The sequence below is a fragment of the Emydura macquarii genome, unplaced genomic scaffold, assembly GCF_026122565.2.
Source record: "Emydura macquarii macquarii isolate MOO-44397 ecotype Brisbane River unplaced genomic scaffold, CSIRO-AGI_Emac_v2 contig_2401, whole genome shotgun sequence".
NCBI lineage: Eukaryota > Metazoa > Chordata > Testudines > Chelidae > Emydura > Emydura macquarii.
The window spans coordinates 1-12,766 of record NW_027132538.1 but is presented as its reverse complement, the minus strand read 5'-3'; the positions used below and the strand labels follow the sequence as shown (position 1 = coordinate 12,766).

Below are 12,766 nucleotides of genomic sequence, written 5' to 3'. Positions count from 1 at the left end.
GGGTTAGAGTTAGGTTAGGCATTCAGATTTGTGTTATGGGTTATGGTTAGGGGTTAGGTTTAGAGTTTATGGTTAGCGGCTAGTATTCGGGGTTAGGGGTTAAGGTTATAGGTTACAGTGTGGGGTTAGAGGTTAGGGGTTAAAGGATATGGTTAGGTATAAGGGTTAGGGGTTAGGGTTATGTTTATGTATCATGGTTAGGTGTTAGGGTTAAGGTTTATTATTAGGGGTTAGTGTTAGGGGTATTGTTAGACATAGGTGTTATGGTTAGGGTTTAGACTTTGGGGTTTACATTAGGGGTTAGGGTTATTGTTATGAGTTATGGTTAGGGGTTAAAATTAGGGTTATGAATAGGGGTTATGGTTGGGGTTAAAGGTTAGGGATGGGGTTGGGGTTAGTGATTTGGGTTAGGATTTAGAGGTTAGGTTTAGAGTTAGGGTGAGAGTTTATGGTTAGGTATTAAGGTTATGTTTAGGGGTGGAGTTATCATTAGGTTTGGGGGTTAAGGTTGGCATGGTGTTTGGGGTAGGGTTAGGGTTAGTGGTTAGGGTTAGCAGTTAAGGTTAGGGTTAGCAGTGAACACAACCTGGTAATTCAGCAGACCTCGATGTTACTCATAGAGACCAACATTTGGCACAGTTCAGTGACAAATGCATTCGACCAGGTGTATTGCCCTCAAGCCCTGGCTCTGTGGTTTCAGGTACAGTAATGAATGATTGTCGGAATCTGTTGCTTCTTAGGAGTGCCTGTGTGTTAGCAACACTAGCAGTGAGCTTGCCAAGTTAATGCATCGGACAGTGAACGTGTAAACATCGACTTTAATACATGGCTTGACTTTGATTCCCAGCTTCTGGTTTGGATCTCTAGTCTTGAACCATACTGAATTCCAAGGTCTCTGTCTCTACTACGGGTGAATCAGTGGCATGTCTGTTTGATGGTGTAGATCTAACGTAATAGGAGCCAGGGGACGAGCAAAGACTATAGGTCACACAAGAATGATATAAAGAATCCAGAGCACCCACTTGATAGATGATGGGGAAAAGGGCAGCTTCATACAAGAACTCTCCATGCCCAAGCCCAGTTTTCCCAGACTGGGAGACGGCAGCTCAGATAGGATGCTAGACAATGAGAAGGTAAGAATTTCCCAAGGAGTGCTGATGTTTATTAGTGTTTTTGATGTTTAAAATGTGAGGCTGAGAGTTAGCAGCAAATCACCAGGTGGGCTATGACAGGTATCAGATGTCCCACATCGAGCACAACTGGAGCATCTCCACTAAGATGTCCCTCAGGACCAGAGCCCTCACCAAGCTCATCACCCAGGCCCAGCTCTCCTTGAGGTCAGAATACAGCGGGAGAAGTATCATCACAGAGCAGGAGGACTGGAACAAAGCCTGAGAAGAAGAGGCGTCAATCCAGGTGACCCTGGAGCCCGAAAAGAACCTGTACATCTGGCAGTACCACCTAGACATAGGCCACAAGCCCGTCTTGTTCTGCAGGGACATCCAGTCAACCAAAGAAAACAACGCACCAGACCACATCCCGCTGCTGCTGGTGCCCTGAGCATCCGTGGGGATGGAGAATGCCAGCACCATGAAGATGTTCCGGAAGTGGGCATTTGAGCTTCTTTGCACTTGTCTTCCATTTTCAGCTCTCTCCCTCAGTTGCCCCAAATTTCTTCCACCTCATCCCAACTGATTCTTCTCCTGGTTTTCCTCTTGTTCCCAGTTTTACCCAAATATTGTTTGCAATGAAGATGGCTTAATTCAACATCCTTCTCTTCCTATTATTATTATTACAGCTGGCTGGAGAATTATGTTTGTTTTTTCCGTGGAAAATTTGCACTTTCTATTGAGAAATTAAAACAAAAAAAAAATGACTGAAAACTGCTGAAACCCCAGAAAATTGGGAAGAAAAGTACTGAAAACTGAGAAAAATTGCCAAAAGCTGAAAAATTACTGGCAAAACGTCACAATCCCCCCCCACACCCCCCAAAAAAAAAAAAAAAAAATACGTCTTCTGAAAACTGACAAATGTTTTATGGTTTTCTGACCAAAAAAATGACACTCTTTTTGAGAGAAGTGTTGCCTTCTTCCCAGCTTGGAAACCCGGCTCCTCCACTCCCTGTTCCCCAGTTTCTTTCTAAACCTAGTTACAGTGCAGATGATTTCATTAATGGGATGATTTAGTTGGCACTGGTCTTGTTTTGACTAGGGGATTGGACTAGATGACGTCCTGAGGTCTCTTCCAACCCCCATTTTCTATGATTGCATGGTCCCTCTGTCTTCTTTCGTTAAAACTGGAGCCTGAATTCTGCTTTGGGAACACTGAGGGGGCTGAATCTGTTGCCTAAAGGCAAAAAAAATGTCATTCCGAAATATATAATTGATTTTTCAGCATTCATGAAGTTTTTGGTTTGAATTTCCTTGTTTTTTTTCTTGGTTGTAGGGTTACAGAAGGGGGAAAATGGAGGCAAAAGAAGCAAAGCAGGAGGGAGCCAGGGAGAGCCTGGGAGTCGGGGTCTCTGTGGAGATGATGGTTGGAAATCTAGAAGAACCATGAAAACTGACTGAGGGGTGGGGGGAAATTGAGACCGTGACGAAATGAGTTTGGGGAGACGAACAAAGGAAAGAGTCTGTGCAGGCCGCAGGCTCTACACGGGCCTTCGGGGTCTAGGGGACCTCATGGTCTTCCAGTCTCAGTGTCCTCCAAGGCCTTCTGGGCCCCACAGGCCACTGACACCACATCTCAGTGCCCTGAGGGATCTCCCAACACAAGATGCACCACAACAGAGGAGACCACATCAGGGCAGGGCTCAGCGGCCTCCTTTCTCCTCCCAGAGGGGTTTGTGTGTTTCAATAATGCACTAAACAAAACCGAGCCAAATTCTGCAGGAAAAAGAGCCAGCGTGTGGGGTTTGTTTCCCTTTGGGGACAACGTTTTCTCTAGAATTGTTTAGCCGGCTCCAGAGATTTAGCTCCTGGGGTGATGCAGGAACCCCTGAGGCAAGGGGGATTCTCCAGCTGTGTCTGTGAACCCCTCTCGTTGTCACACAGACCCAGAGCCCTCTGCTTTTTGTTCTCTGGACAAGTTCCCGCTCCCAGCTCCCTCTACTCGGTGTTATTCTTTCAGGGACTGTGGTTCTCATTGTCTCGGCAGGGTCAGTCATTCCCGCCCAGACGGTCCTAGTGGCTCAATGTCTGGGATAAATGGCCAGATCTCCCATGTGCCAGGGAGAACATCAATCCCACCCCCAAGGGGCAGTGAATTAAGGGGACTGGGACAGGGTCACACAGAGACTGAGCTCCCAGCAGTCCTGTGTTCCACAGGATTGTCCTGCTTTGACTCCCGGTCCTAGTTGAAACAGCTCCTGTCCTGTGGGACTAGCTGGGCTTGGCTCTGGGCATTGCCCCTTGGCACACTGGGTCACCGCACTGCTCACTCAGATTTGGCACGCCTGCCTCCGCCTCTGTCAGTGATGCAGCAGCTTCTCTGCATGTTGTAGCTCAGGGAGTTTGCTCATTTTCCAGGAAAGGAACCATGGGTGGTGGGTGAAACCGATGTTGGGGGAGGCTTCCCCATAGACCCTCCCTTTCCACATGAGGCCACGCCCCTTCCGCTTCCTCCCTCCCTGTTGCCACTCCCCAGAGCTGCACCCCCCACCATAGCTGGAGGAACCCCGCTCCAGCCAGCCCAGCTGGCACACCCAGAGTCCCCGACAGGCAGCCCCAGTTAGCCCCAGTCACCACAAGTCCCAGATGCACATGGCCCCAGCAGCCCAAGAGCACCAGCCGGGTAGCCCTGGTGACTGGCGCCCTCAGCTACCCCAAGTCCCGGTGAGGCGGCCCTGCTGCTGGGCGGCTCCAGCCGCCCTGAGTCCCAGCTGGGTGGCACCAGCCACCCCAGAGCAGCAGCCAGGCGGTCCAAGCACCAGCTGGCCTGAAGTCCTGGACCAATGGCTGGCTGCCTCGCCTTCCTCCAGCCCCAACTCGTTTGGGAAAGGCTGAGCAAGGGGGGGAAGAGCTGTTGCCATGCCTTCCTGGGCTGGGAACAGCAGGAGGATGGGGCAGAGCCTCAGAGTGGCATATGGTAGGGGCCATGCCTGTTTTTTTGGGACAATTACGCCTTCCACCATCTATAACACCCGGCAGCCCTTGGATTTGCCCAGGAAGGCAATCCTTGGATTTTGTTATCTCCATTTTTATTCGTTGCAGGGATACAAAGTAGAAGAGCAAAAAAGAACCAGCAGGCATGATGGTCGCGGGGGAGGAGGAATGAATGAGGGCCTGGACAGCGAGTGCTTGATTTTCAGGGGGATTCAAGGACAAGCACGCTTCCCAGCTTTCTATAGCCTGCTCCACACACAACACTGCATCAGTTAGACTACATTTAAATCAATGTGAGTTAAACCAAGCTCTTTGGGGCAGGGAGAGTCATTCTGGTCCACGTATGTACAGCACCTGGCACGTCAGGCTGCTGGGACACAACTGGGGCTTCCACAACAGAAATAACCAACACCAGGGATAATAACACAGCCCCACATCAGTAAAATGTAGTGCCATCAGTTCACCCAGCACTTCTCTACCCAGTGCTTCTCTACCCAGCACTTCTTCACCCAGTGGCCTTCTCTACCCGGGAAAGTGGCACCAACTTGACTTCAATCAGAGCGTCCACATGGGGAGCTGAACTGATTTAACTAAACCAACTTAAATTCACACCTTAGGTTTCACCGATGTAACTTGCCCATGTGGCCAACACAAGGAAAATGGAGACAAACTGTCTGTCCGCATGGGGCTTCGCATGGGTTCAACTCATCAGCAGAAGAAGCTGATTTAAGAAGATGTGACCAATCCCAAGCATCCAGAAATTATGACATTACCTTCAAAATCTGAGATGTTAGTTTCAAAAGGTTGAGTCATATCGATTTGCCTCCTGGTGGATAAGCTTTTGGAATTCATAGTTTCAAAGTTTTCTCCGGAACCACAAGGTGCAGAAATGTACTTCAATTTCTCTTATCAAAAAACCCAAGATTCTCATGTGATTCCAGCAGCTGGAGATTAATGGGGTTCAAAAAAGAACTAGATGAGTTCATGGAGGATAGGTCCATCAATGGCTATTAGCCAGGATGGGTGGGGATTTCTGTTTGCCAGAAGCTGGGAATGGGTGATGCTATGGGAACCTGTTTTGTTCATTTCCTGTGAAGTACCGGGCACTGGCCAATGTGGGAAGACAGGACACTGGGCTAGATGGACCAATGTTCTGACCCAGTATGGCCGTTCTTATGTTCTTATCATGAAAAGAAACCAAGACAGTGAGACATGTAATAAAATGGAGGGAGCTGGCAGTGCTGTGTTCTTAACCAGTGCAGCTTTGTGAGTAGACAAGCCCTAAAGATTGGGCTCTCTGGGTCTGATTCTTCCTTGCCTCACATCCCGTGCACCAGTGTGAAGAGGATATCGATGGGCAACTAAATCAGAACAGAAAAGATCTAGAGCATCTCTGTCCTGGAGCCCACCTCAGCATGAGGGGCAAGGCACTGGGGAAATGGAGCCCAGAAGATGGACAGCACAGCCCTTAGAGAGGAGCTGGGAACCAATCCTTTAAGGTGGAAGCTTTTTAATCACTTTCTTTATCCAGGGGACAAAGTGGGAGACTCTTGTGTAGATTTCAGCAGAGGAATTCACAATTTCCCAGGAGCAGATCCCTTGGGCCACCTCATCACACACCAGGGGGCCCCCAGAATCACCCTGCAAAAGAAAAAAAAGGAGAAGACTATCGATCCAAAAGCCTTTCCCCTTGTGCTTATAGCGAGACACAACCGGGAGTTGACTCCTCTGAGCCGAGCTGAGAGGAGATGCGTCTAGCTGGCCTCCATCATGTACTTCTCCAGCAAATGCCACCCCATCCCCAGGCATAGCTCCGAGGGAATTAGAACCAGCCAAGGCAGAAGGATATTTACCTGTAAGGTTCCCTGATGGGCTTCCGGGCTCCAGGCACAGAGCATCATCTCAGATTTATAACCCTTGCCATAGAGATTCGTGCAGAATTTGTCCACTTTCACTCCCAGCTCCACCTCCATCAGCACGTCTGATGTCTTCACAGGGTCTGAGCCAGTCAGTCCCCATCCAGCCACACTGCACCTTGTCCCCGGCTCGACTGTCCACTTCACCTTTGGAAGCGCGATGAGTCTCACCCACTCATTCAACTGGGCAAGCCAATCCAGCTGCCACGGAGGAAGAGGGGAAAATGGATGAGGAAGGACACAAGGGTCTGAATAATATCACGGAAGGGTGAGGTCAAACAGAGAGAGGATGGATGAGGAGTACAAGCTATGTGACAGCAGCAGTACTCAGAAAACTGGGAGGTCATTAGAGCTGGGGTGATGGGATGGGGGCGGTGACTGCAGCAGTGTGAGGTCACTGGGGGGCGGGGTGATGGGATGGGGGCGGTGGCTGCAGCAGTGTGAGATCACTGGGGTAGGGGGATGGGATGAGGTCGTTACCTGCAGCAGCATGATGTCATTTTCAAACGTCTCGTCATTGAATTTTGGGTATTAGATTCGGCGACGTACCCGGATCTCCTGCCTCCCGGGTTCCTCTTTTGCAATGTTGTGGGCGCCCAGCAGCACGGTGATGTTGCTGTGAAATACAAGGGTGTAGTTGCTGCAGACGGGCCAATCCTGTGGGTTTAGTCATGGGTCGTTAAGCTCGCTAAAGTGGGTGGGTCTAACAGCCGCCTTGCTCTCAGGGTCCATGCACGGAGGCCCGTGCTCCAGGGTCTCTACCCACTAGGGGGCACAGCTTTGTGTTTGTGTGTGTTTGTCACACCATCAGACCATCCCTAGTGACTGGAACAGCTCTGGGACCATCTCAGCATTGAACCCACTGGTGTAGCCAGCAGGGCCAAGAGGCTGGACCATTTCCCTGGGAGTCCTGTCCCCTGATAAACATCAGAGGGCAGCCATCACCATGAAGTAATCTTCACGGCTATGAATAGCTGGGAATAGCTAACCACACAGGTAATAGGAAATTTACCTTCAATGCTGTTTTCATCTTCTGGCAGCTGCGCACACAGAGCATGGTCAAGGGCCGTATTTCTTCCTGCACACACACTCCTCCGTCACCATCAGGTTCACCCCATGGAGGGTGCTGGTGCGCCTTTCCATGCTGATACGACCCCACCCAGCCGCACTACACTGGACTGTTGGCTTCACTCCGTCCTCATGCGTTGGTAGGGAGATAGTTGTCATGCACTCATCCCACTGTGATTTCTGTACCAGCTGCCGTGGCCACGAGACAATATTGTTATTGTTAAAGGTTAAGGTTAGGATTTATGGTTAGGGGTTAGTAATAGAGGTTAGGCATAGGTCTTATGGTTAGGGATTTGGGTTAGGGTGTGGAGGTTGTGTTAGTCTTAGGGTTGGGTTAGTGTTATGTTTCTGGGTTATGGTTAGGGGTTCGGAGTAGGTTTAGGGGTTAGTCTTATAGTTTAGGGTTATTGTTAAGGGTTAGGTGTCTGGATTTGGGTTAGGTTACGGGGTTAGTGGTTAGTATTGGGTTTAGGGGTTAGGGTTAGGGGTTATGGTTAGTGGTTTGGGTTGTGGTTAAGGTCAGATACATGGATTTTGGTTAGCAGTTAGGGTGAGCTTTCATGGTTAGGGTTAGGCATAGGTGTTATTGTTATGGCTTAGGGTTAGGGGGTTTTGGTCAATTTTAGGGGGTAAGGGGTATCATTAGCATTAGGGGTTATGGTTAGGAGTTAGGGTTACTGTTAGGGCTAGGGGTTATGGTTAGGGTTAATGGTTATTGTTAGAGTAGGTTTAGGATGTGGGATTAGGAGTTAGGGTGAGGGGTTAAGATTAGGGTTTAATGTGAGGGGTTGGGGTTAGGGTTAGAGTTGGTATTGCTATCAGCATTAGGGTTAAGGGTTAGGGGTTGGGGGTTATGGTTTGAGGTTAGGGATAGTGTTTAGGATTAGGGATTATGGTTAGAGGTTAGGGTTAGGTGTTAGTGTTACCATTATGGGTTACAGTTAACAGTTAGGGTCACAGTTATGGATTAGGGATTAAGTGTTAGGGTTCAGTGTTATTGTTAGGGGTTATGGTTAGGGTTTATGGTTTCAGGATAGTATTAGGGTTAGGATAAGGGTTAGGCATAGGTGTTATGGTTAGCTATTAGGGTTATGGTTAGGGGTTAGATTTAGTGTTTATGGTTAGCGGCTAGTGTTCAGGGTTAGGGATTAAGGTTATAGGTTACGGTTTGGGGTTAGAGGTTAGGGGTTAAAGGGTATGGTTAGGTATAAGGGTTAGGGGTTAGGGTTATGTTTATGTCTCATGGTTAGGTGTTAGGGTTAAAGTTTATTATTAGGGGTTAGTGTTAGGGGGTATTGTTAGACATAGGTGTTAGGGTTTAGACTTTGGGGTTAGAATTAAGGATTAGGGTTATCGTTATGGGTTACGGTTAGGGATTGAGATTTGGGTTATGAATAGGGGTTATGGTTAGGGGTTAAGGGTTAGTGATTTGGGTTAGGATTTAGAAGTTAGGTTTAGGTTTAGGGTGAAAGGATATGGTTAGGTAATAAGGTTATGGTTAGGGTTGCGGCTATCATCAGGTTTGGGGGTTAGGGTTGGCATGGTGTTTGGGCTAGGATTAGGGTTAGCAGTGAGCACAACCTGGTAATTCAGCAGACCTCAATGTTACTAATAGAGACCAACCCTAGGCACAGTTCAGTTTCCAAGCTGATCAGACTCCACCGAACCACACTAAACTGGACTGTTGGCTTCCCTCCGTCCTCACGCGTTGGCAGAGAGATAGCTGTCATGCACTCATCCCACTTTGATTTCCGGGCCAGCTGCCACGGCCAGGAGACAATAAAAAGTTCCAGTGACATAACTGTACTGGGAGTGTGAGGTCACTGGGGGCGGGGCACGGGGATGGGGCGGTACCTGCAGCAGTGTGACACCACTGGGGGGCAGGATGATGCAAAGGGGTTGACACCTGCAGCAGCATGATGTCATTTGCAAACGTCTCGTGATTGTAGTCTTGGTGCGTGATTCGAAATTGGATTTCCTGCCTCCCGGGTTCATCTGTTGCAACGTTGTGGGCACCCAGCAGCACAGTGATACTGCTGTGAGATAGAAGGGCTGCAGGTGCTGCAGACGGGCCAATACTGTGGATGCAGATGACACGTTTCTTACTCCTGGCTGCAGTTACAACGAACCGCCGTCATCACCACCCGGATGAAGAACCCGCTGCATTTCCCTCCTCTCCATATCTTCAAAAAGACCATGTAGGGTCTGGAGTGCAGCATGGCTTCCTGTCCCCTGATGATCTCCCCTGGCAGAGAGACGGGGAGGGCGTAAAAACTCACCTATTCCTCAACCCAGCCCGCTGCTGCTCCAGATCAGCCCCTCAGCCAGCCCAATTATCCTGCCCCCCTTCCTGCATCGGCCCCTTGGCTCATTTACCATGGAGATCACCGATGATCCCCTCTCACCCCATTGAGTTCACCGGAGAATCCCACTGAGTCTGTTGGCTGTGGAAACCCTGCCCCCCGTGCTTCAAGACAGATCTGCGCCCTTGGCCATGGGGGTTTTGATCTTCACAGACCCACCCGGCCCTTGCAACACCCACCCATTAATCAGCTATAAGTACAATCCCTCTAGCATGCCCCCTCCCACAAGAAGCCTAAATTTTGGGGGCGCACCCCTGGACTGGCTGCCGATAGGGAGATCCAGTCTCTGCACAGAGCTCGAAATCAGAGTGGGCATTCCATCAGCCAGGGGGCTCAAACCCCGACCCTGCAGCACAGCCCTTGAGCTGAAGGGGAGAAGCTGTTTGCCGGCAGCAGTAGGAGGTTGTTGCCTGAACGCACGAACACCCACAGTCAGTGGCTGATGTTTATTGTTAGGAAGCATTCCTAAAACAGCCATGACCCCCAGGGATCTGCGGAAACAGCTCCCCCACATTCCATTCCCCACCCCACCGGCCTGCAGATACCCGCCCTCCTTCCAGAACCCCCCAGGATTGCTGTTTTGGGGAAGCAGCCCCATGCACTTTCCACAAGCCGCATCAGGCTCTGCTGCCTGTGGAGCCCCCCCCATCTACTCACCAGCCCGAGCCTGGGGGGGCAGGAGAACGGATTTTACCCAAATAACAAATATTACAGGATCTTATTAGGGGATAAGGCAACAAGCCACGTTTATTGTGAACACAGAAACTTCTGTAGATAGTATTAAAGAAAAGAAAAGTATCAACACTGTAATAACATTAATATTGTGCTTTACTTAGTGAAATAGCATTAATAATAATGTAAACACTAGGAAAAAGGTACTAACATTATATCAATTCTACAGTTACAGAGACACCTGTTTCAATTGATGCTTTCATTCACACTCACACAGACTGACAGGCATACACAGACAGGGAGACAGACAAACATACACAGGGATCTTCCAGATGTCATAGTTACCAGCCTCTTGGTGCTCATGATAGTCACTGGCCAGGTGACTAAAGCATGAGGATGAGGAGCAAGGTTCTGCCGATGTGCATCGGTACTCCTGGCTGATGTGATGTTGTAGACCCGAACCTCCAGCCTTCATCTTCTTGTCCCATTTTATAGGGAAAGGACCCCATGTCAGTCTATGGGTTTTGCATTGTTATGCTGCAACTGCATTCTTGGTATGATCCTTAATCACCCACATTGTTGCAAGCCTGATCAGATTTTGTCCTTTGAAATGTGCTGGCTCCAAAGTTTTCAGGGTGGGTTCCTCTTCCGCCATTTGATCATCTTTGCTTCTTTCTTCTTCCCTCAAGCGTTTTAAGTGAGGCTGGTGTTTTCTTCATGTCTGTTTTGATATCCCTTACTCAGACCAATTGTTCTATCACTCTTTTTGTCTACACCCAACTCAATTGCTCGGCCATTCACACTTCAATCACTCAGGGCCAACTCCTAGCTGAAGAACTTACGTATTATTTTTAGAGCAAACCTTATTTCATTTTTGACAGTGTCTTTCACAATTAGACAGATACATTACATTGCACAGTGTGGCTTTTGTACTTAGAATAGGATTTTTACAAATATATTGGAAGCAGGTAAAATTAACAGATAAACTGGCCAGTGGACATAGTACAGACATTTACAAACAATCTTAAAATTATACAAAGTACAGACAGACTTGAATTAACATTTAAAAGGGTAGAACAGTAAGAGTCAGTTTGAGGTTTTAGCTTTCGATTCAGACTGATGTGCCTTTTGGTAGGAAGGGGGTTGGTGTGTTTGTGGCTCTGTTCTTACATATATTTCAAAAACAAGATTTTGGCCAACACGGACACAGGCAGCAGTAGCAGTAGCAGCAGCATCTGTACCAGATCAAGAAAGGAGAAGGTGCTTCTCACATACCCCGGGTGGGGGGCGTTATAGACATGGCTGGGTGGTGGAGGGTGGGAGACAGGAAACGTCAGGGTCAAACACTCTGCTGTGTGGTTTTCCGGAGACCTCCCCGCGGTTCTGGGGGAAGGGTCTGGCTCTGCACAGCTGGGCTTCCTCCTCTACCTGGATTTTGGCACAGAACTGAGTATTTTTGTCTGCTGTTTTTCTGTTTTTTCTGCTGTTAGAGAAATGCTACGAAGGGCTCAGTCCAGAAATGGCCTTGTGACTAGAAATGCCCCAGCGATGTTTGAAATTGTCTTCTCTTCTATTGTCACCACCAGCGGCCAGTCAATATTCGAGGCCCTCTCAGTGTTCTGGATGGGAGCACAAATTGACGATAGAGTCTGGTATTTCCTTTGATGTGATCTGGTTTATTTACCAGGAATCTGCAAAGTCAGAATTAAACAGCAGCAGAGAGCTCCTCTGTTCACAGTCCCCAGCCTGCCTTTCCAGCCAAGACTCTGTGCCCAAATAGTCTCTTTTCTTAGCTGTCTCTTGGGGCCACGTTCCTGTGCTTCTATGCTGTGTCTGCCTGGATAGTCACCCTGCATCTGCCTTGTTTCTGCCCCCAGGTCTCTCTGTTTGGGTTTTTTCTGTCTGATCCACATGCCCCATCACCCCCATGGCCTTTTTAGCCCAAGCCAGGGGACCCACGGAGAACAATTTGTGCTCAAAGCTTAGGCCCAATTCACAGCCCCCCAGGAAAGTGGCCCAGTGCTGATCTCCTTTGTCCTTATGCCCAAAGGGCTCAAATCCGCAAAGGTAATTTGACTCCCATTGATATCATGAGAAGGGAATTCAGGGAAGGCTAAACTGAACTGATAGGACATCTATTGACAGTACTGATTGTGTTCTTCCCACCACCCTTTCCCCTACATTGCTGAGAAGCCTGGTGAATTACACTCATGGCTTTGTAGCCAGCAATGAAGAAAAATGAAGTTACAAAAAAAAGGGGATTCTGGGAATGAGTGACCAAGCTGAGCCATGAAATCCAACGCAGCCACTGCATCTTCCAGACCCAGGAGGGAATTAACTCCTAGAGGGGGAAGGCTGGGTTTCTGGTTAAAGCACTAAGCTGGGACCTAGGACAGATCACATGGATTTTTTCATACACGTTACAAATTAGTGCCTGAGACACCAGGCATCCTCTTCTCAAGTGTAATGTGATGATCTATTGTAGATACCAACTAATATCCCCTCATGTGCTTTATCTGCTAGGACCTTGAACCATAAGAATTCAGGAGACTTTTCTTCCGAGTTAACAGTGACTCAGAATCAGGCAATACCGTTTTTGACACCGAGTGCACTTCCCCTCCACTTTTGTCCACTCACTCCTCCC

General features: G+C 48.7%; 1 pseudogene; it reads right to left on the bottom strand.

Annotated features, from left to right (window-relative positions):
* Positions 1 to 5,597: 5,597 nt before the first annotated feature.
* Positions 5,598 to 11,424, bottom strand: LOC137161883 (mast cell protease 3-like; annotated as a pseudogene).
* Between the last annotated feature and the right edge of the window lie 1,342 nt (positions 11,425 to 12,766).